The sequence below is a fragment of the Bubalus kerabau genome, chromosome 1 (genome assembly GCF_029407905.1).
Source record: "Bubalus kerabau isolate K-KA32 ecotype Philippines breed swamp buffalo chromosome 1, PCC_UOA_SB_1v2, whole genome shotgun sequence".
Taxonomy (NCBI): Eukaryota; Metazoa; Chordata; class Mammalia; order Artiodactyla; family Bovidae; genus Bubalus; species Bubalus kerabau.
Genome location: NC_073624.1, coordinates 117313754 through 117339164, shown reverse-complemented (window position 1 = coordinate 117339164; position 25411 = coordinate 117313754). Strand labels below are relative to the sequence as shown.

Genomic DNA, 25411 nt, shown 5'->3' with positions numbered 1-25411 from the left:
ATTTATATGAAAGATCTACATATGCATACTGTGGCCACTGCTGAGTTTTCCAAATTTTCTGGTATATTGAGTGCAGCACTTTCACAGCATCATCTTTCAGGATTTGAAATAGCTCAACTGGAATTCCATCACCTCCTCTAGCTTTGTTCATAGTGATGCTTCCTAAGGCCCACTTGACCTTACATTCCAGGATGTCTGGCTCTAGGTGAGTGATCACACCATCATGATTATCTGGGTCATGAAGATCTTTTTTGTACAGTTCTTCTGTGTATTCTTGCCACCTCTTCTTAATATCTTCTGCTTCTGTTAGGTCCATCAACCTTCTGTCCCTTATAGAGCCCATATTTGCATGAAATGTTCCCTTGGTATCTCTAATTTTCTTGAAGAGATCTCTAGTCTTTCCCATTCTGTTGTTTTCCTCTATTTCTTTGCATTGATCACTGAGGAAGGCTTTCTTATGTCTCCTTGCTATTCTTTGGAACTCTGCATTCAGATGCTTATATCTTTCCTTTTCTCCTTTGCTTTTTGCTTCTCTTCTTTTCACAGCTATTTGTAAGGCCTCCTCAGACAGCCATTTTGCTTTTTTGCATTTCTTTTCCATGGGGATGGTCTTGATCCCTGTCTCCTGTACAATGTTATGAACCTCCATCCATAGTTCATCAGGCACTCTGTCTATCAGATCTAGGCCCTTAAATCTATTTCTCACTTCCACTGTATAATCATAAGGGATTTGATTTAGATCATACCTGAAAACATCTATTTCTGCTTTATTGACTATGTCAAAGCCTTTGACTGTGTGGATCACAAGAAAATGTGGAAAATTCTTCAAGAGATGGGCATACCAGACCACGTGACCTGCCTCTTGAGAAACCTATATGCAGGTCAGGAAGCAACAGTTAGAACTGGACATGGAACAACAGGCTGGTTCCAAATAGGAAAAGGAGTACGTCAAGGCTGCATATTGTCACCCTGCTTATTTAACTTATATGCCGAGTACATCATGAGAGACGCTGGGCTGGAAGAAGCACAAACTGGAATCAAGATTGCCCGGAGAAATATCAATAACCTCAGATATGACACCACCCTTATGGCAGAAAGTGAAGAGGAACTAAAAAGCCTCTTGATGAAATTGAAAGAGGAGAGTGAAAAAGTTGGTTTAAAGCTCAACATTCAGAAAACGAAGATCATGGCATCTGGTCCCATCACTTCATGGGAAATAGATGGGGAAACAGTGTAAACAGGGTCAGACTTTATGTTTTTGGGCTCCAAAATCACTGCAGATGGTGACTGCAGCCATGAAATTAAAAGACACTTACTCCTTGGAAGGAAAGTTATGACCAACCTAGATAGCATATTCAAAAGCAGAGACATTACTTTGCCAACAGAGGTCCGTCTAGTCAAGGCTATGGTTTTTCCAGTGGTCATATATGGATGTGAGAGTCGGACTGTGAAGAAACCTAAGCGCTGAAGAATTGATGCTTTTGAACTGTGGTGTTGGAGAAGACTCCTGAGAGTCCCTTGGACTGCAAGGAGATCCAACAAGTCCATTCTGAAGGAGATCAGCCCTGGGATTTCTTTGGAGGGAATGATGCTAAAGCTGAAACTCCAGTACTTTGGCCACCTCATGCAAAGAGTTGACTCACTGGAAAAGTCTCTGATGCTGGGAGGGATTGGGTGCAGGAGGAGAAGGGGATGACAGAGGATGAGATGGCTGGATGGCATCACTGACTCGATGGATGTGAGTTTGAGTGAACTCTGGGAGTAGGTGATGGACAGGGAAGCCTGGCGTGCTGCAATTCATGGGTTGCAAAGAGTCGGACATGACTGAGTGACTGAACTGAACTGAACTGAACTGAATGGTCTAGTGGTTTTCCCTACTTTCTTTAATTTAAGTCTGAATTTGGCATAAGGAGTTCATGATCTGAGTCACAGTCAGCTCCTGGTCTTGTTTTTGCTGACTGTATAGAGCTTCTCCATCTTTGACTGCAAAGAATATAATCAATCTGACTTTGGTGTTGACCATCTGGTGATGCCCATGTGTAGAGTCTTCTCTTGTGTTGTTGGTAGAGGGTGCTTGCTATGACCAGTGCATTCTCTTGGCAAAACTCTATTAGCCTTTGCCCTGCTTCATTCCGTACTCCAAGGCCAAATTTGCCTGGTACTCCAGGTGTTTCTTGACTTCCTACTTTTGCATCCCAGCCTAGAGGAGCTACTTCATGTTCAAGGTCAGGTGGGGAGGCCATGAAGAGATACCCCTCATCCAAGGTAAGGAGCAGTGGCTGCGGTTTGCTGGAGCAGCCATGAAGAGATACCCCACATCCAAGGTAGGAGAAACCCAAGTAAGATGGTAGGTGTTGTGAGAGGGCATCAGAGGACAGACAGACTGAAACCACAGAAAACTGGCCAATCTGATCACACAGACCACAGCCTTGTCTAACTCAATGAAACTAAGCCCTGCCATGTGGGGCCACCCAAGACGGACAGGTCATGGTGGAGAGGTCTGACAGAATGGGGTCCACTGGAGAAGGCAATGGCAAACCACTTCAGTATTCTTGCCTTGAGAACCCCATGAACAGTATGAAAAGGCGAAATGATAGGATACTGAAAGGGGAACTCCCCAGGTCAGTAGGTGCCCAATACGCTACTGGAGATCAGTGGAGTAATAACTCCAGAAAGAATGAAGGGATGGAGCCAAAGCAAAAACAATACCCAGTTGTGGATGTGACTGGTGATAGAAGGTCCGATGCTGTAAAGAGCAATATTGCATAGGAACCTGGAATGTTAGGTCCATGATTCAAGGCAAATTGGCAGTGGTCAAACAGGAGATGGCAAGAGTGAACGTCGACATTCTAGGAATCAGCTAAATCAGATGACCACTATATCTACTACTGTGGGCAGGAATCCCTTAGAAGAAATGGAGTGGCCATCATGGTCAACAAAAGAGTCCGAAATGCAGTACTCGGATGCAGTCTCAAAAACGACAGAATGATCTCTGTTCGTTTCCAAGGCAAACCATTCAATATCACAGTAATCCAAGCCTATGCCCCAACCAGTAACGCTGAAGAAGCTGAAGTTGAACAGTTTTATGAAGACCTACAAGACCTTTTAGAACTAACACCAAAAAAAAAAGGATGCATACTTTAAGAAATCAAATAATCCTATAATGCCTGTAATAAAAACATAACATAGTTACCTAGAACCACAACTAACAAAAAATGTTTTAGAAGATGCTTTAGCAGTGAAACTCCCCCCCTCCCAAAAAAAAAGCCAGGAAAAAAAATTCAAAGGAAGCAGCTAAATTGCTTTTGAAACCACCATTTCCTTAGGGTACAGCAAGTTCAAGATAATTTCCTTCTCAGAAGTGAGAAATTAACTAGGCTGAAATGTTTGTAGCTATGTGAATAGTGCAAACTTTGGATAAGTCTCAATGCTATAAGATTATATTGGCTCCATTATCTCTTTGACCATTTATACCTTGTATTCCTACATGAAAACATCACATCATATTTAGATGCCTAACAAATTTAACTCATGAATAACTAAATCTAGCAGCATTACTCAGTATAATGTAAGCACTACACAAGCACTCTTAATATTTATTCATTTCTGGATGTTTATTGATTTAGAAAGTACATTTATATCCTGTTAGAATTTATAGTGATTTTGAAAATGTAGCCATGTCAATTATTTTAGGATAACTGTACTGTATCAGAAAAGGACTGTTTAAGGAAAACATGTTAAATGAGTACCAAGAATTGAAAATAAAATGTGGGAGATTATTTAAATGGAATTTTCTTTTGAAGAATGAAAGTGTAAGGATTAGGTGTTAGCGATAAAGAAATAGGAATGCTCAAATTGGAAGTAATATATATAAGTTTATTAACAAATTTGTGTCTGTTATGCCTGCTGTAGGCCTATGTCACCTGGTAACTGTAGTGACTTGAATATGAACACTTGAATAATAAGGATGCTATATTTTAACTGTTATGCAAGAATATGTTAGGACAGAATCTATAGACCCTTCTGACTTGAAGTGAACTAACATTGTCACCAAGTTCTAATTTTAATCTCATGTTGATAAAAAAATAGAATTTATTATATATTTGGAGAATTATAAAAAATAAAATATTCTTGTAATTACAGTTTTATACACAGAGTTCCTAGGTAATAATATTCCTTAACTCTATCAGTGCATATTTCTGTGTTAGTATATTCATACTGAACATCATTACTTACTTAATGATGTTACTTACTTAGTGTTACTTTACTTACTTAATGAGGTTATTTACTTAAAACATCACTGTCTAAAGAAATAAAAAGCAACCACACATGTTATTTTGAGTTTTCTTGTAGCTACATTTAAAAAAAAGTAAAAAGAAACAGGTGAGATTAATTTTAATAATAAACCTTATTTAATCAACATATTCAAAATATTATCAACACATAATCAGTATTAAAAGTATAAAGGAAATGTTTTTCATCCTTCGTTTCATACCAAGTCTTTAAAACTGGATGTGCGTTTTACATTTCAAATACATCCCAGTTTAGATTAGCCACATTTCAAGTGCTCATTAGCCCCATGTGGCTAGTGGTTCTAACTCTATAAAGTACAGATTTAAAGACTGAGCTCTTACAAGTGCTGTAACTCCAGAGCTCATCTTTTCCAATAGCCAAGTAGGCATCTGTTTACTTAGTATGATTTGAGGTGGAGATTCTGAATTAGAGGGTGTATTGACTGAATGTGAACCCTCCAAATTCACATGCTAAAGCCCTAACCCCCAATTTGATGGCTAGGAGGTAGTTACTTTAGGGAAGTAACTCAGGTTAGATGAGGTCATGAAGACGGGGTCCCCAGGATAGGATCAGTGTCTTCTCTCTCTTTTTCTCCCTCTCCAGCATGTGAGGACACTTTGAGAAGGTGAGCCTCTGCAAGCCAGGAAGAGGGCCTCACCAGGAGCTGAATCAGCTGGCACCCAGATGGTGGGACATCTCAGTCTCCAAAACTGTGAGAAATAAAATTCTGCTGATTAAAACACTGGGAAGAGTTGATTAAAAGCAGTGATGAGTTGTTATGGTGTGGACATTCTAATGCACACCAAGGTGTGTGAGTCATCCATGTAAAGAAGAGAGATAAACCTGAGTTTAATTCACTTCTTTCATTTACTAGCTGTGTGAACTTGAGCAACTTACTTAATGCTGGCCCCCAAATGTGGCTAATAATACACAGTTTCCAGGACCATAATGAACTAAACATTAACTGAGAACATGCCAGGTCACACTATGCCATACTGCAGAAGTATAAGGTGAAGGGTCGTGGATCTCTGTCTTGTCAATGGACCATAGTGAACTGACAGAAGATAGACGCCTCTTGGACTAAGAGGAGACTAGTCCAGCACGCAGTTATTAGGCTTCCCCAGTCTTGGGTGGTACAGAAGCTAAAGGCAGAAAATAAAGACACAGTGCCATAATAACTGCACACCAGCTCTCTCAGCCTCTCCACATAGCATCTGATTTTCCCGCACACAATTTGCAGTGTGTACAGAGATCTTTGCTCAACTAGTAAGAAACTAGTAGCATAACCACTGAAGTGTATGAGTCATTCTCTGAGGTCACCCCAGCAGAGAGGCCCTGAAGGAACTTAATGGAGTACACAGTAAGAACTTCTCTCTTGCCTTACGAAATCAGAACAGCATTACTCCACAGAGCAACAGAAAAGGAAGTACCTGGCAGCTTTTTATGCTGAAGTTGAGTTAACTCATATTTGGACTATTTATCAAATTAAGAAGCACAAAGAGGACGTGAACCTTCAGTAAATGTTTCTTCTCTGAAACATGTATGCTAAAGAAAGTGTTTAGAAATGTAACCAAAATATTGATGATAAAAAGTCATAATTTAAGATTCTGAAAAAAAAAAAGAAAGAAAGAAAGAAATGTTTGTAGATAGACAATTGCAGCTTTGTGCTGTAAGTCACTTCAGTGGAGTACGACTCTTTGTGACCTTATGGGTTGTAGACTGCCAGGCTTCTCTGTCCGTGGAATTCTCCAGGCAAAAATACTGGAGTGGGTTGTCATGCCCTATTCCAGGGGATCTTCCCAACCCAGGAATCAAACCCATGTCACTAACATCTCCTGCATTAGCAGGCGAGTTCTTTACCACTAGCATCACCTGAGAAGCCCCTCAGTTATGAGAGTTTAAAAATGTATGTCACTCAGTTCTTATCTTAACATCATCTTTGAATTCATACTTTTAAAAGTGGCCACTCTGTTTAAGTATGAACAGAATTGATCCCAGTGCTAATAACTGTTTGTGTTCTGTCTGACTTGTCATATAATATAATCAAAGGCAAAATTTAGAAATTCTACTGTGGACTTCTTTTTGAGCAGAATATGCATCAAAGTCAGCTAAAGTTGAGATGATAAGCTAAAATCTAGTGTAGAAAGGAAGACAAAACAGGAAGTAGTCAAATATGCATATTGATAAGACACTCTTCCTGACCAGACTCTTAGGCAAACTTCTCTGAACCCTGTTCCTGGTGGGGGCCTTGACTTTGCACACTTCTCTCCACCCTTGTCAAACGTGCTTAGCCCAATTTCGGGAAAAATCCTACCAAATCAGTTTAGAGAAAATTTCTGCCACTCTTTAGATCTGATTGCTCATAATAGCTCATCAAATATCTCCTCTCCCACCCTTGATACTTGATCACTCTGGCCTGCTACTAGTAATTTTCCAACCTCCAAATCTCTCCCCACTGCACCAACTCTGTTCCTTGGCTATAAATTTTGGCTGCCTTGTTCTGAACTTAACCCAGTGCTAAACTGAAGTCTCTTCGTGAATGCAAACTAAATGTCCATCAACAGAGGAATGGGTAAAGAGATGTGGTACATATAAACAATGGAAAATTACCAAGCCATCAAAAAGAATGAAATAACACCATTTGCAGCAGCATGGGTGGAACTAGAGATTGTCGTACTGAGTGGAGTCTGAGAGAGAAAGACAAATATCAAATTATATTGCTTATATGGGGAACCTTTAAAAAATGATACAAAGGAACTTATTTATAAAACAGAAACAGATTCACAGACTTAGAAAATGGATTTATAGTTACCAGGGTAGAAGGGTGGGAAGAAGGGATAGTTAGGGAGTTTGGGATTGACATGTACACACTGCTATATTTAAAATGAATAACCAACAAGGACCTACTGTCGAGCACAGGAAACTCTTCTCAATGTTAAGTAGCAATCTAAATGGGAAAAGAATTCAAAAAAAGGATAGATACATGAATATGTAAAATATGATTCAATCTCCAATAAGAAAAGGTAAATTAAAACAACAGAAAAAAACTAGTTTCTTTTCCCCTATTGCAATAGTTTCTGAATTAAATCTATCATTACTGCCTTAACTAGTGTCTGGCTCTGGTTCTCTTTGACAATATGCACAAACAGGTACATATAACACATAGCTCTGATGTTCAAGATACAATCTGGTCCTTACACAAATCAATCAATGTGATATGCCATATTAACAAATTGAAAGATAAAAACTATATGATAATCTCAATAGATGCAGAGAAAACCTTTGGCAAAATTCAACACCTATTTATGATTAAAACTCTTCAAAAAGTGGACATAGAAGTAACCTACCTCAACAAGTAAAGGGCATATATGATCAGCCTGCAGCAAACATTATTCTCAATGGTGAAAAACTGAAAGCATTCCCCCTAAGATCAGGAACAAGACAAGGGTGCCCACTTTCACCACTATTATTCAACATAGTTGTGGAAGTCCTAGCTACAGCAATCAGAAAAGAAAAAGAAATAAAAGGAATACAGATTGGAAAAGAAGACATAAAGCTCTCAATGTTTGCAGAAGACATGATATTGTACATAGAAAACCCTAAAGATAGTATCAGAAAATTACTAGAGCAAATGAGTGAATTTAGCAAAGTTGCAGGATACAAAATCAATACACAGAAATCACTTGTATTTCTATATACTAACAATGAAAAATCAGAAAGAGAAATTAAGGAATCAATCCCATTCACCATTACAACAAAAAAAATTAAATGTCTAGAAATAAACTTACCTAAGGAGACAAAAGAACTGTACCCAGAAAATTATAAGATACTGATGAAAGAAATCAAAGATGACATAAACAGATGGAGAGACATTCCATGTTCCTGGGTAGGAAGAATCAATATTGTGAAAATGACTATGCTAAGAAATGCAATCTACAGGCTCAATGTTCAGTTCAGTTCAGTCACTCAGTCATGTCTGACTCTTTGCGACCCCATGAATCGCAGCACGCCAGGCCTCCCTGTCCATCACCAACTCCCGGAGTTCACCCAGACTCACATCCATCACGTCAGTGATGCCATCCAGCCATCTCATCCTCTGTCATCCCCTTCTACTCCTGCCCCCAATCCTTCCCAGTATCAGAGTCTTTTCCAATGAGTCAACTCTTCACATGAGATGGCCAAAGTACTGGAGTTTCAGCTTCAGCATCAGTCCTTCCAAAGAAATCCCAGGGCTGATTCCTTCAGAACGGACTGGTTGGATCTCCTTGCAGTCCAAGGGACTCTCAAGAGTCTTCTCCAACACCACAGTTCAAAAGCATCAATTCTTCGGCGCTCAGCCTTCTTCACAGTCCAACTCTCACATCCATACATGACCGCAGGAAAAACCATAGCCTTGACTAGACGGACCTTTGTTGGCAAAGTAATGTCTCTGTTTTTGAATATGCTATCTAGGTTGGTCATAACTTTCCTTCCAAGGAGTAAGCATCTTTTAATTTCATGGCTGCAATCACCATCTGCAGTGATTTTAGAGCCCCCAAAAATAAAGTCTGACACTGTTTCCACTGTTTCCCCATCTATTTCCCATGAAGTGATGGGACTGGATGCCATGATCTTTGTTTTCTGAATGTTGAGCTTTAAACCAACTTTTTCACTCTCCATTTTCACTTTCCTCAAGAGGCTTTTTAGTTCCTCTTTGCTTTCTGCCATAAGGGTGGTGTCATCTGCATATCTGAGGTTATTGATATTTCTCCCGGCAATCTTGATTCCAGCTTGTGTTTCTTCCAGTCCAGTGTTTCTCATGATGTACTCTGCATCTAAGTTAAATAAGCAGGGTGATAATATACAGCCTTGATGTACTCCTTTTCCTATTTGGAACCAGTCTGTTGTTCCATGTCCAGTTCTAACTGTTGCTTCCTGACCTGCATACAGATGTCTTAAGAGGCAGGTCAGGAGTGATCCCTATCAAATTACCAATGACATTTTTCACAGAACTAGACAAAAATATTCACAATCCATATGGAAGCAAAGAAGACCCCAAATAGAAAAAAGCAGTCTTGAGAAAGAAGTATGGAGCTGGAGGAGTCAAGCTTCCTGACTTCAGATGATACTGCAAAGCTACAGTAATCAAAACAGTATGTTACTGGCACAAAAACAGAAATATAGACCAATGGAACAAGATAGAAAACCCAGAAATAAACCCATGTACCTACAGATACCTTATTTTTGACTGAGGAGGCAAGAACATACAATGGGGCAAAGACAGCCTCTTCAATAAATGATGCTGGGAAAACTGGACAGCTACATGTAAGAGAATGAAATTGGAACACTTCCTAACACAATACACAATGATAAACTCAAAATGGATGAAAGAGATAAATGTAAGACCAGAAACTATAAAACTCTTAGAGGAAAACATAGGCAGAACACTCGATGACATAAATCAAAGATCCTCTATGACCCCCCTCCTACAGTAACAGAAATAAAACCAAAAGTAAGTAAGTGGGACCTGACTAAATGTAAAAGCTTTTGCACAGCAAAGAAAACTGTAAGCAAGGTGAAAAGACAACCCTCAGAATGGGAGAAAATCATTGCAAATGAAACAACTGACAAAGGATTAATTTCCAAAATATACCAGCAGCCTCATACAACTCAATGCCAGAAAAACAACCCAATCAAAAGTGGGGAAAAGACTTAAACAGACATTTCTCCAAAGATGATAAACAGATGGCTAACAAACACATGAAAAGATGTTCAGTGTCGCTCATTATTAGAGAAAGGCAAATCAAAACTACAATGAGATATCACCTCACATCTGTCAGAACAGCCATCATTAAAAAGTCTACAAACAATAAATTCTGGAGAGGGTGTGGAGAAAAGGGAACTCTCTTTCCCCGTTGGTGGGAATGTAAATTGATACAGCCACTATGGAAGATAGTATGAAGATTCCTTAAAAAACTAGGAATGAAACCACTATATGACCCAACAATCCCACTCATAGGCAAATACCCTGAGGACACCAAAATTGAAAAAGACACATGTATCCACTGTTCTCTGCAGTACTATTTACAATAGCTAGAACATGGAAGCAACCAGATGTCCATCAACAAATGAATGGATAAAGAAGTTGTGGTACATATACACAGATGGAATATTACTCAGCCATAAAAAGGAATGCCTTTGAGTCGGTTCTAATGAGGTGGATGAACCTAGAACTATTATACAGAGTGAAGTAAGTCAGAAAGAGAAAGATAAATATCATATTCTAATGCATATATACAGAATCTAGAAAAATAGTACTGAAGAATTTATTTACACAGCAGCAATGGAGAAACAGACATAGAGAACAGACTTATGGACATGGGGAGAGGGGAGGAGAGGGTGAGATGTATGGAGAGAGTAACATGGAAACTTACATTACCATATGTAAAATAGATAGCCAATGGGAATTTGCTGTATGGCTCAGGAAACTCAAACATGGGCTCTGTATCAACCTAGAGGGGTGGGATGGGGAGAGACATGGGAGGGAGGTTCAAAAGGGAGGGGATATATGTATATCTATGGCTGATTCATGTTGAGGTTGGACAGAAAACAGCAAAATTCTGCAAAGCAATTATCCTTCAATAAAAAATAAATAAATTATAAAGATACTATATGGTCTTAATGTCTATATGATAATGATGGAAGTGCAAATTAGTACAAATTCTGAGGGTAATTGGACATTCTCTATGTGAAATCTTTAAAACACTCATATCTTGTTACTCAGTAATTCTATGAATCAATCCTACTATGTATGGCTTATATATAAAGATATCCACAGCAACGTTATTTATAATAAAGAAAAATAGAAAAGAATCTGAATGCCTAACAATAATTTGTTATGTAATGTTATGAGGCACTCAGAATGATTTGAGGAAACATTGTACAGCCCTCAAAATCTTTACGAAAAGTCATGATGACCAAAAATACACTTATGAAATAGTGGTAAGTAGAGAAAAAAAAAATATATACTAAATTGCATGAAATTATGCCCACATTTAACAAATTTCTGCATATGTTGTTGTTGTTCAGTCACTAAGTCATGTCTGACTCTTTGCGACCTGATGGACTGCAGCATGCCAGGCCTCCCTGTCCTTCTCTATCTCCCGGAGCTTGCTCAAACTCATGTCCATTGAGTCAGTGATGCCATCCAACCATCTCATCTTCTGTTGTACCCTTCCCTTCTGACCCTCAGTTTTTCCCAGAATCAAAATTATGCCCACATTTAACAAATTTCTGAATGTGTATTTTACATATACATTAAAAAAACATATATATGTATGTGAATGTATCTATATGAACACAAAACACTGAAAGAAGTACACCAAAAGGGTAACAGCTGGAGGGCCTCTTCTGAGGCGGACTAATAGGTGTTGGTTTTCCTTTTCAAAAAGCCAAGATTCCTGGGAATTCTCTGTGGTTCAGTAGTTAGGGCTTTCACTGCCCACGGCCTGGATTCAAGCCCTGTTTGGGAAGCTAAGATCCCACAAGGCACTAGGCACTGCCGAAAAAGAGTCAGGATTCTTTGGTGGATACAGAATAAGCCACTTTGACAAGGTTAAGCAGAGAAAGTAATTATTACAGCAAATAATGTAGCTGACAGAATGGACGAGGGTGCTGTAAAAACAGTCCTAGAGCAAAGTCCAGATCTGGCTGATTCTGTGTAAGAAATGCTAGCAACAGGATTTTTCTACAGCTGCTGGCTGTCAGGAAGTCTAGAAAGCTACTGCTAAACTGCACCCCCCAGAAGCTGTACATGTCTGGTGCCACACTACCAGTAAAAATGGGAACAATGCGGAAGCAGTTCCCACGTGTTACTCATCTCCAAGTGATCAGAGGGTTGATATATAACTGACCTAAACCATAAAAGGACAATTCTGACTGCTGGGAGGAGAACATAATGCAAGGGCAGGGGAGGAAGCAAGCAGACCGCTGGGGAGATCATCACCATATTCCAGGTGAGAGGTAAAGATTGATGGGTGAGAAGTGGTTGAACTCTGGGTGTATTTCAAGGGTGACTCCTAGATCTTGACCTGAGAATTTTGGGGCCTCGGCTGTAGCATAACTGAGATAGGAAAGATCGTAGGTAGAAATCATAATCGAGCAACGTGCCGGGGTGTCTGCAGTGCAGAAAGTCTAACTCTGATGACAGGTGTTTGCGGCAAACTTCCCTGGTGACTCAGATGGCAAAGCGTCTGCCTACAATGCAGGAGACCTGGGTTCAGTCCCTGGGTCGGGAAGATTTCCTGGAGAAGGAAATGGCAACCCACTCTAGTACTCTTGCCTGGAAAATCCCATGGACGGAGGAACCTGGTGGGCTACAGTCCATGTGGTTGCAAAGAGTTGGACACGACTGAGCGACTTCACTTTCACTTTCAAGGGTTTATTGAAAGTTGACTTTGCAGAGCTGTGTGGTCTTATGTAAGGCAGTTGTGGGCAATTGACAGAGAAGTTTGAGTTACTAATCTAATTTGATATGGTTTGCTCTGCTTGAGGAAGAAAACACTGGTGCCTCGGGAGGAAGCAGTCTACATTGTTGTCAGCTGCCTCTCTCCCTGATCAATTTGATCTGTAGGTCTCCAGCATTTGTACCAGCTGCTGCTGCTGCTGCTGCTGCTAAGTCGCTTCAGTCGTGTCCTACTCTGTGCGACCCCATAGAGGGCAGCCCACCAGGCTCCCCCATCCCTGGGATTCTCCAGGCAAGAACAATGGAGTGGGTTGCCATTTCCTTCTCCAATGCATGAAAGTGAAAAGTGAAAGTGAAGTCGCCCAGTCCTGTCCGACTCTTTGCGACCCCATGGACTGCAGCCTACCAGGCTCCTCCATCCATGGAATTTTCCAGGCAACAGTACTGGAGTGGGATACCATTGCCTTCTCTGATTTGTATGAGAGCAGATGTCAAATGAAGTCTTTCTCTTGAAATGTGTACCTAAGGCTCAAGCCCCTGAAGTCTGGTCGCCATCTAGGTAGTGGGGGAGGGCTTGGTATGGTCCCTTTCAAGGAGATCAAGAGCAGTCTTTGTTCTTACAGGTTCCAAATCAGAAGTGTGGGGAAAAAGTCAGAGCCATTAGTTTGGAGAATCCAGACATCTGAGGAAATTAGAATTCAGGATTCAGTCCAGTTTACAGGTACATACAAAGTCTCAAAGACAAAATTAACAGGATTAGAATCTAATAGAAGGGTACAAACATAAATTTTCTCTATACTATCATCCCCATTTTTTATCAAAAATAATCTTAGTAAAACTAATTTGTTTTCACTAAAGTTAGCCTGATAATTTATAATGACTATATAAGATCTTTTTAAGACTGCTTTGCTAAAGCAAGGTGCTGGGTTGACTTTTCCAAGAAGCTTTATTGGCTCCATAAGTGAAAGTGAAGTCGCTCAGTCGTGTCCTACTCTTTGCGACACCGTGGACTGCAGCCTACCAGGCTCCTCTGTCCATGGGATTCTCCAGGCAAGAGTACTGGAGTGGGGTGCCATTTCCTTCTCCAGGGTATCTTCCCAACCCAGGGATCAAACCCAGGTCTCCCTCATTGCAGGCAGACACTTTAACCTCTGAGCCACTTTATTGGCTCCATAAAGCTAACCTCAATTCCCTAAAGCTGTCTGGTCATATCTGAGTTTATGCTTCTCTCTCTCAAGTATGACAATCCAGTCAAACCCTTGGTAATTAAACCACTTGGGTCATTTCAGGGGCTCTGAAAAGTTCTGGTACTGTGGTCCTTTATGTCTCAGTGCAGAAAAGAAATCAGAGGGAGGCAAAGTGATAGATAAGAAGTGATTTATTTAGAGCAGAATGCTTGTGAGGTTTACAACTGTCACGCCCTGAGAACTTACCAGGCTATAGTTTTATAATCAAAGGAAAAGTGGGGAGGGGAGGAGGCCTTCTTTGTCTTTCTTTTTTTTTTTTTCTTTGTCTTTCTTGAGCGGAAGTCATGCTTTCATTAACAGCTCCTCCTCCTGATTGAGCAGAGGTGTTTTCTTTTCCATACATGTTCAAGTTAGGTCCACAAATTATCGTTTATCATGTGTGCAGAGAGCATGTCCCAGGGATCATTAACTTACTGAGCTCAGTGGGCAGGATGTGGGTCTCATGCCACTGTTGCGTTATTGTTTGGTTTCATGTCTCATGCTTCCGTTGCGTGGTTTCGTTGCTAAGCAAGCCTGCTTGGTTGTGTGGTAAAGCAAGCCTGCTCTCTTGAGCCATCGTTTAACTTACAGGTAAACTTTTCTACTTTTGATGGGATTAACTAATCACCTACTTTGTCCCTTTACTCTGTCCTTGTCAGTAATACAGCAAATATTTCCAACTGTGTCCTGTTATAAAAGACCAGATGCTTAATGAACTTATGCAAATAACTTAACTCTATTGCCATGAAAAGAATACTTAAGGGTTTCCAAATTCAAGAGGGATCAGGTAGAGAGAAAAAGTAAATATTTCATCTTTGTTTACTAGGGTATACTTTACCAAAATGCTGCAAGACATAGATAGCTTGAGAGAAGTTTCCTTAACTTTGGAAAAGCATAATATAAAAGAACTGGCAAAGTTTAAAACAAAATGTCATAAAAATTATAATCGTCCTCCCAGTTTGCTCAGTCTGATGTAATTAATATTTGTTCTGCTTGAATCTAGTTTTTTCATTAGTTCTGGCAAGTTTAACCTAATTTAATTTTATGATCTTAACCTTCACAGAAGCCAGTACCTGTCAAAATCCTTTCCATGAATTTCTCTGAAGATGAAATATTTTTGCAGAAACACTTTTACAAAAGCACCTGAGTAAAACAGTAACTTTCTGTAAATGACAAAAGACTTTGAGTGCATTATAATGGAATTTGGAGGGTATTTTGTTTTTTCGGTGACACATGTTTTATGATAATATCTGATCAGTTCTCCCTAGATGGTTGTTCACTTGCTCTCTGTACATCCCTTGCTCTATCAGTCTCTGCTTTACCTTCACCCTACTCACAGGACTAATCTTTCCTATTGCGGGTAGATCCTAATCAGTGCATGCCTACATACTTGCCCCAGGCCCAGCTTTATGATAGCTCTAAAGATTAGGAATACCTTATCCAAAGGACAAAAAGAGGTGCTCCTCTGCTGGTTTCCCTGGTAACCAAAGAGCCAACCTGAGGTCAATTCCCTTTATAACTGGTAACTTCTCCTCCCCCCACCAATCCCTCACCATCCCATAGCAAAGACTACTGCCATTCTTGCCTTCTGTCTGTCACACAGGGTGGAGTATTGCTCCAGGATCTTGCTTCAGACATATAAGATCCCCCTTTAAAGGATGTCTCTGTCACTGACTCTGAAATAAGGAAGAAATCTTGTTTGCTATTTCAAGTTAATCATGAAAGTAATGTTGCTTATCAGCTTGAATTATACAAAATAGCCCGCCTCTGGGAACTTTGCCTCTCAGAAAACATCATGGCCAGGCCCAGCTGTGAATGACTGCAGGTGCAAAGAAATGAACACACTCCCTCCAGAGGCTAGTGGGAACTAGCAAATGCTCGACTTCACTCCCCTGACTCTTAGCAGAAAGTGGTCTGAATTCTAACTCTGGCAAGATGGTCCTGTGAGACAGGAGCTCACCATTTTCTCTCTGCTGGCTTTCCAAATAAAGTCACCATTCCTTGCACTAACAGTTCCTCTTTTGATTTTTTTGCCCTGTTCTGTGACAAGCAGTACGATCTTGGACTAGGTAACAAATGTTGGTACAGCCAGCCAGAATCCTTGCTATTCCTTGGCTAGCCGGCCTGGCTTGGGAATTTTCTGTTAAGGACCTAGCAGATGCCAGGACCTCCTATCCTGAGGATCTCATCTTCAAAATTCCCCAAAGCAGCACTGGCTGCCCCAACACTTGGCAGCTGGAACAGGGCAATGGTGTCTCTTTAAACTTTAGTTCCCTCATTTATTCGTTTTTGGTCATGCCATGAGGCATGCGGGATCTTAGTTCCCCAACCAGGGAACGAGCCCAGGCCCTCAGCACTGGAAGCATGGAGTCTTAACCACTGCACTGCCAGGTGGAATAAGGAATCAGCATATGGGAACGGCCACAGGCTTCATCAAGAAGGGCAGGTCACTCCGGTGTTTACAGATAGAGATTTTATTTCCTCTCCATTTGGGCCTTTTTCTTCAGACTGTCTTGTACTTGAGCTGGGTATCCTGTTGGAGAGTGGAAAGAGTTGCTGGACTTTTACAGCTCGGCTTGTGACCTGGTTTATCTGTTTCTTTGGATGCTAGGATTTGTGTGTGCAGTTTGTGTTTTGTCTGTCTTGAATTTGTGTCTTTGAAAACAGATAATGTTTCTATGATCTCTAAAGAAAGCCTTCTAAGGCACATTTTGGATAAGTGACCTGATTACAGCTGTGAACATGGGTGAGATAAAGATGCTATATTGTATAATAACAACGTGTGACCACAGTACTTTTTAGGATCTCTAAAAGGAGTTTGGGCAGGATTATGTGAGGACCCCGTGGGATGCGTACTGATCTTCTTGCTCAGTTATTTATGTTGCTTATGGTTTCCTGTGTCATTGGTATCTGTAAAACCCAAGACCAAAGTTGAGGGTTTATTTAGGATTTTCTGTTTGACTGTGGTCCTTTAGGTCCTTTTGAGGTTTTCATTTTATTTTGCTTAGTATGCTTTCTCCATGCGTTCATGTCAGTCGCTCAGTTGTGTCCGATTCTTTTGTGTCCCTAGGTACTGTAGCCTGCCAGCCTCCTCTGTCCATGGGGTTTTCCCGGCAAGAATACTGGAGCGGGTTGCCATTTCCTCCTCCAGGGTATCTTCCAACCCAGCAATTGAACCCGCATCTCCTGCATTGCTTGCAGATTCTTTTCACTGAGCCACCCAGAAAGCGAGTTTCTTCATATACACTCAAATTAGTTCTGTGATATTTAAAATATTTATTGATGTCACATGGAGGAAAAGAACAGGAAAAAAACAAAACCAAACCTGTTTTTGTCCCCGAGTGGGACATTTCCATGAAGAAAGTCTCCAGTTGGTTCCTAAAAATCAGCTAAAACTACAAATAGAAATGGACATGCCTTTCCCATGTTGCTGCTGCTGTTAAGTCACTTCAATCGTGTCCTACTCTGTGCGACCCCATAGATGGCAGCCCACCAGGCTCCTCCGTCCCTGGGATTCTCCAGGCAAGAACACTGGAGTGGGTTGCCATTTCCTTCTGCAATGCATGAAAGTGAAAAGTGAAAAGGAAGTCGTTCAGTCATGTCCGACTCTTCGCGAACCCATGGACTGCAGCCTACCAGGCCCCTCCGTCCATGGGATTTTCCAGGCAAGAGTACTGGAGTGGAGTGCCATTGCCTTCTCCGAGATTGCCTCTAGGCTAACATAAAAACAATAAAAGCCTCTCCTGTGGCAGAAACAGGAACCTGAAGGGAAGAAGCCCAGGAGCTTCCTTAGACTTGAGACACCTAATTCCCCATAGGAGTTCCACTTAAAACTATAGAGAACAAGCTCATTGTCCTTCCTGATGTCTTCCATCAGGACAGCTTGACATCAGAGTCTAAAAATAACCCCAAAATTGCTTTAGAATCTCCCAAGGTGGGAACTCAACACAGAGGAAACTGCCCCACCAAGGACTGGAAAAGAGACTTTACTCAAATGCTTTGAGCTGCAGGACATTTCAGATAACCTTCTAGTGTTTGTGGATTCTTGTTTAGAATGTGTGTGTGAGCTTTATGGTTGAGTTGTGTCTGACTCTTTGCGATCTCATGGACTGTAGCCTGCCAGGCTCCTCCATCCATGGGAATTCTCCAGGCAAGAACACAGGAGTGGGTTGCCATGCCCTTCTCCAGGGGATCTTCCCAACCCAGGGATCAAACCCAGATCTCCTGTATTGTGGATTCTTTACGATCTGAACCACCCTCCTCCAGGGAAGACCAAGAATACTAGAGTGGGTAGTCTGTGCCTTCCCTAGGGGATCTTCCTGACCCAGGAGTCCAACCAGGGTCTCCTTCATTGCTGGTGGATTCTTTAACAGCTGAGCTACCAGGGAAACCCTTTTTTCAGATAGTGAGAAGCATATCCCACTGGACAGAAAGTCTGAAGTCATTAAAGTCCTCCTAAGAGAAATTTGGGCTTCCCTGGTGGCTCAGAGGTTAAAGCGTCTACCTGCAATGCGGGAGACCTGGGTTCGATCCCTGCTACCGTCCAAGGGGTCGCAAAGAGTCAGACATGACTGAGCGACTTCACTTTTATTTTTCAAGAGAAATTATCCCAATTGTGGTTAAGGCATTGAAACTACGTTCATCCCAGAGACCACAATCAGTAGGAAGAGCTATGAAACTGAATTATACATTTAAAAAGGAACATCTCTAAAACATGTCCAGACTAATGTAACTTGGGACAAGGCTTTCCCAGTTGCCCGACTACAGATCAGTGGGTCTAAGAAGCAGGCTTCAATTAAGCCGCTTTGAAATACTATATGGTAGGCCATTTCCAGGTGTCTCTGCCCAAGCAAGAGAATCCATAGACACTCTAAGACAGTGGTCCCAACCTTTTTGGTACCAGGGACCAGTTTTGTGAAAGATGATTTTTCCACAGATCGGGGCGGAGGGGTAGGTTTAGGTGATGATGCAGTTGATAGGAGCTGCAGACACTCGCTGGCCCAGCCCTCACCCACGCTGTGCCACCTGGTTCCTAAAAGGTGGTGGGCCAGTCTACAGCCCGGGGGTTGGGGACCGCTGCTGTAGGATACCCAGCAGTTGCCTATTATATTAAACTTTGGGCACAATACTAACTTCTTCATGAATTTGCCTCCAACAGGTCTGCCTATCTACATGAAGTAGATGGTAATTTCTCTGTAGCTGGAGTAAGAGTCAATCAATTTTTTTTAATTTATGTCTAACTAAATAGCACAGGAATTTACTACATGTATTGGGAACTGGAACTCAAGCCCCAAGTTCAACTACGAATTAGACAACTAAGTGCCAAGAGGATTCATCTGCTTCAAGTAGTTGTAGCTAAAAAGGAACAGACTAAAGAGACTAAGGAATATTCATTACTTCCATTCAGCAGCAAGTAGACAGAAAGTTTATCGCCCCTTTCCCCACAAGATGACGGAATGGGCATTGATAGTAGGAAATTGTAATAGGGACAAATGTTTTGTATTTCAAGTTAATCACCAAAGGGCTTTTGCCTATCAGCTTAAGTTATACATAAGGGTCCATCTATGAGAATTTTGCCTCCAAGTAATGAGCATTAGGGGCTTCCCAGGTGGTGCTAGTGGTAAAGAACCCAGCTGCTAATGCAGGAGACATAAGAGACTTGAATTCAATCCCAGGGTCCGGAAGATCCCTGAAGCAGGACATGGCAACCCAGTCCAGTATTCTTGCCTGGAGAATCCCATGGACACAGTCCTTTATGGAGGGCTACAGTCCATAGGATCACAAAGAGTCAGACACAACCGAAATGACTAGCACAAATGCACGCAATGAGCATTTGTTTACCTCACAGAACTCCCTGACCAGGCCCATCTGTCAGACAGGAAGACATGAACATATCACCTCTGGAGGCTGATAGGAACCAGGAAATGTTTGACTTTACTCCCTCCCCTTTTTGTATAAAAGAAACCTGAATTTTAACTCAGGCAAGATGGTTCTTTGAGACACAAACACACCATCTTGGTTTTCTGGCTTTCCAGATAAAGTCACTATTCCTTGCCCCAACAACTTGTCTCCCAAGTTGGCCTGCCATATGGTATACAACAAAAAAGAAACAGTGAGCAGTATGACTTAGACTGGGTACAACTCTGGGCTCTTTCTTTGGTCTTGAGGCTGCACAAGTACAGGGCTTGCAGGCCTGTGGATTGCAGCCTAATAGATAGTAACTGAAATTAGGTCTAATAGTATTCAGTTGAGCCACTCAGTCCTGTCTGGCTCTTTGTGACCCCATGGACTCCAGCACACCAGGCTTTCTTGTCCATCATCAACTCGCAGGGCTTGCTCAAACTCATGTCCATCCAGTGGGTGATGCCATCAAACCATCTCATCCTCTGTCATCTCCTTTTCCTCCCACCTTTGATCTCTCCCAGCATCAGGGTCTTTTCCAATGAGTCAACCCTTTGCATCAGGTGGCCAAAGTATTGGAGCTTCAGCATCAGTCCTTCCAATGAATATTCAGGGTTGATTGCCTTTAGGATTGACTGGTTTGGTCTTCTTGCAGTCCAAGGAACTCTCAAGAGTCTTCTCCAACACCACAGTTCAAAACATCAATTGTTTGGCATTCAGCTTTCTTTATGGTCCAATTCTTACATCCATACATGACTACTAGAAAAACAACAGCTTTGACTAGATGGACCTTTGTTGGCAAAGTAATATCTGTTTTTTAATATGCTGTCTAGGTTTGCAATAGCTTTTCTTCCAAGGAGCAAGTGTCTTTTAATTTCATGGCTGCAGTCACCATCTGCAGTGATTTGGGAGTCCAAGAAAATAAAGTCTGTCACTGTTTCCACTGTTTCCCCATCTGTTTGCTATGAAGTGACAGGACCAGATGCCATGATCTTCATTTTTTGAATGTTCAGTTTTAAGTCAACTTTTTCACTCTCCTCTTTCATCTTCATCAAGAGACTCTTTAGTTCTTCTTCACTTTCTGCCATAAGGGTGGGGTCATCTGCATATCTGAGGTTATTGATATTTCTCCCAGAAATCTTGATTCCATCTTGGGCTTCATCCAGCCCAGAGTTTCACATGATGCACTCTCAGTTCAGTTCAGTTCAGTTCAGTTGCTCAGTCGTGTCTGACTCTTTGCGACCCCATGAATCGCAGCACGCCAGCCCTCCCTGTCCATCCCCAACTCCCAGAGTTCACTCAAACTCACGTCCATCGAGTCAGTGATGCCATCCAGCCATCTCATCCTCTGTCGTCCCCTTTTCCTCCTGCCCCCAATCCCTCCCAGCATCAGAGTCTTTTCCAATGAGTCAACTCTTCGCATGAGGTGGCCAAAGTACTGGAGTTTCAGCTTTAGCATCATTCCTTCCAAAGAAATCCCAGGGCTGATCTCCTTCAGAATGGACTGGTTTGGTCTTCTTGCAGTCCAAGGAACTCTCAAGAGTCCTCTCCAACACCACAGTTCAAAAGCATCAATTCTTCAGTGCTCAGCCTTCTTCACGGTCCAACTCTCACATCCATACATGACCACTTGAAAAACCATAGCATTGACTAGACGAACCTTTGTTGGCAAAGTAATGTCTCTGTTTTTGAATATGCTATCTAGGTTGGTCATAACTTTCCTTCCAAGGAGTAAGCATCTTTTAATTTCGTGGCTGCAGTCACCATCTGCAGTGATTTTGGAGCCCCAAAAATAAAGTCTGACACTGTTTCCACTGTTTCCCCATCTATTTCCCATGAAGTGATGGGGCTGGATGCCATGATCTTCATTTTCTGAATGTTGAGCTTTAAGCCAACTTTTTCACTCTCCTCTTTCACTTTCATCAAGACGCTTCTTAGTTCCTCTTCACTTTCTGCCATAAGGGCAGTGTCATCTGCATATCTGAAGTTATTGATATTTCTCCCGGAAATCTTGATTCCAGCTTGTGCTTCTTCCAGTTCAGTGTTTCTCATGATGTACTCTGCATCTAAGTTAAATAAACAGGGTGACAATATACAGCCTTGACGTACTCCTTTTCCTATTTGGAAAAAGTCTGTTGCTCCATATCCAGTTCTAACTGTTGCTTCCTTACCTGCATACAAATTTCTCAAGAGGCAGATCAGATGGTCTGGTATTCCCATCTCTTTCAGAATTTTCCACAGTTTCTTGTGATCCACACAGTCAAAGGCTTTGGCATAGTCAATAAAGCAGAAATAGATGTTTTTCTGGAACTCTCTTGCTTTTTCCATGATCCAGCGAATGTTGGCAATTTGATCTCTGGTTCCTCTGCTTTTTCTAAAACCAGCTTGAATATCAGAAGTTCACGGTTCACATATTGCTGAAGCCTGGCTTGGAGAATTTTGAGCATTACTTTACTAGCGTGTGAGATGAGTGCAATTGTGCGGTAGTTTGAGCATTCTTTGGCATTGCCTTTCTTTGGGATTGGAATGAAAACTGACCTTTTCCAGTCCTGTGGCCACTGCTGAGTTTTCCAAATTTGCTGGCATATTGAGTGCAGCACTTTCACAGCATCATCTTTCAGGATTTGGAATAGCTCAACTGGAATTCCATCACCTCCACTAGCTTCGTTCGTAGTGATGCTTTCTAAGGCACACTTGACTTCACATTCCAGGATGTCTGGCTCTAGGTCAGTGATCACATCATCATGATTATCTGGATCGTGAGGATCTTTTTTGTACAGTTCTTCTGTGTATTCTTGCCATCTCTTCTTAATATCTTCTGCTTCTGTTAGGTCCGTACCATTTCTGTCCTTTATTGAGCCCATCTTCGTGTGAAATTTTCCCTTGGTATCTCTAATTTTCTTGAAGTGATCTCTAGTCTTTCCCATTCTGTTGTTTTCCTCTATTTCTTTGCATTGATCACTGAAGAAGGCTTTCTTATCTCTTCTTGCTATTCTTTGGAACTCTGCATTCAGATGCTTATATCTTTCCTTTTCTCCTTTGCTTTTCGCTTCTCTTCTTTTCACAGCTATTTGTAAGGCCTCCCCATACAGCCATTTTGCTTTTTTGCATTTCTTTTCCATGGGGATGGTCTTGATCCCTGTCTCCCGTACAATGTCACAAACCTCATTCCATAGTTCATCAGGCACTCTATCAAATCTAGGCCCTTAAATCTATTTCTCACTTCCACTGTATAATCATAAGGGATTTGATTTAGGTCATACCTGAATGGTCTAGTGGTTTTCCCTACTTTCTTCAATTTCAGTCTGAATTTGCCTTATTAGGAGTTCATGATCTGAGCCACAGTCAGCTCCTGGTCTTGTTTTTGCTGACTGTATAGAGCTTCTCCATCTTTGGCTGCAAAGAATATAATCAATCTGATTTCGGTGTTGACCATCTGGTGATGTCCATGTATAGAGTCTTCTCTTGTGTTGTTGGAAGAGGGTGTTTGTTATGACCAGTGTATTTTCTTGGGAAAACTCTGTTAGTCTTTGCCCTGCTTCATTCCATATTCCAAGGCCAAATTTGCCTGTTACTCCAGGTGTTTCTTGACTTCCTACTTTTGCACTCTAGTCCCCTATAATGAAAATGACATCTTTTTTGGGTGTTAGTTCTAAAAGGTCTTGTAGGTCTTCATAGAACCGTTCAACTTCAGCTTCTTCAGTGTTACTGGTTGGGGCATAGACTTGGATTACTGTGATATTGAATGGTTTGCCTTGGAAACGAACAGAGATCATTCTGTCGTTTTCGAGATTGCATCCAAGTACTGCATTTCGGACTCTTTTGTTGACCATGATGGCTACTCCATTTCTTCTGAGGGATTCCTGCCCACAGTAGTAGATCTAATGGTCATCTGAGTTAAATTCACCCATTCCAGTCCATTTTAGTTTGCTGATTCCTAGAATGTTGACATTCACTCTTGCCATCTCTTGTTTGACCACTTCCAATTTGCCTTGATTCATGGACCTGACATTCCAGGTTCAAGCAGATTAAGAGGACAAAATCAAGTTTAATATGTACATATGGGGAATGCACGTAGCATAAGAAACTCCAAAGATAGAAGGCAAGATGAGGTATATAAGTCATCTTGGACCTAGGAGAAGGAGGTAGAGGTCTAAGACTTCTAGGAGAAGTAAGATAATCCACATGAAGACAAAAAGAGTTAATGCATGATCAACAAGTGTTTGCTGGGCCATCTAGAGACAGTGGGACTCAAGAGAGGACATTGATCAAACAGACCTTGTTATGTTCTTTCCCGTCTACCATACCTAGCTTACAACATACTGTAGTTATTTATCAAGTTCCCGGAGATGGTGAAGGACAGGGAAGCCCGGCATGCTATAGCCCATGGGGTGGCAAAGAGTCTACAATGACTGAGTGACTGAACAGCACCAAGAGTTATCTATGGTGATAACTCCTTCCTAGAATGGGCCTTCTGTCTGAAAGTCTCTAGGCAATTAGAAGGACAGTCAAATGTTCTTTCTGAGTCTTTTGGGCCTTGCTTGTTTTCAGTATGAATTAATCTGCATGCCAGATATGCATCTTGGGGCAGCCTTCCCGGAACCCCATCAGTTCCCTCTAATGAAACTTCCTTAATAATTTCATATGTAAAAAACTGACCTGGTGACTGTACAGAAAAAAGTAAGTAATAAATTGGTAAAATTGCAAAGAAAGAAAATAACATAGATTAGAATGATATTGTTCAGTCACTCAGTCGTGTCTGACTCTTTGCAAACCCATGGACTGTAGCACGCCAGGCTTCCCTGTCCATGACCAACTCCCAGAGTATACTCAAACTCATGTCCATCGAGTCAGTGATGCTATCTCACCATCTCATCATCCATCATCCCCTTCTCCTCCTGCCTTCAATCTTTCCCAGCATCAAAGTCTTTTCTAATGAGTCAACTCTTTGCATCAGGTGGCCACAGTATTGGAGCTTCAGTATCAGTCCTTCCAATGAATATTCAGGGTTGGTTGCCTTTAGGATTAACTGGTTTGATCTCCTTGCAGTCCAAGACACACTCAAGAGTCTTCTCCAACACCACAGTTCAAAAGTATCAATGCTCAGTTGGACCACAAAGAAGGCTGAGTGCTGAAGATTTGATGCTTTTGAACTGTGGTACTGGAGAAAATTCTTGAGTCTCTTGGACAGCAAGGAGATCAAACCAGTCTATCCTAAAGGAAATGAACCCTGAATATTCACATCTGTACATGACTACTGGAAAAACCATAGCTTTGACTAGACGGACCTTTGTTGGCAAAATAGTGTCTCTGCTTTTAAATATGCTGTCTAGGTTGGTCATAGCTTTTCTTCCAAGGAGCAAGCATCTTTTAATTTCATGGCTACAGTCACCATCTGCAGTGATTTTGGAGCCCAAGAAAATAAAGTCTGTCACTGTTTCCATTGTTTCCCCATCTATTTGCCATGAAGTGATGCGACCGGATGCCATGATCTTAGTTTTTTGAATGTTGCATTTTAAACCAACTTTTTCACTCTCCTTTTCCACTT

The 25411-nt window shown here is 41.4% G+C and overlaps 1 protein-coding gene across 3 annotated transcripts in view; it reads left to right on the top strand.

The window, feature by feature from the left end:
* Positions 1-12198: 12198 nt before the first annotated feature.
* GLIPR1 (GLI pathogenesis related 1) overlaps positions 12199-25411 on the top strand; it is a 68431-nt gene continuing 55218 nt past the window's right edge. For all 3 annotated transcript variants that reach the window (XM_055587398.1, XM_055587397.1, XM_055587396.1), the window contains exon 1: positions 12199-12287. The gene's annotated coding sequence lies outside the window, so the exon portion shown is untranslated. The remainder of the gene's footprint in view (positions 12288-25411) is intronic.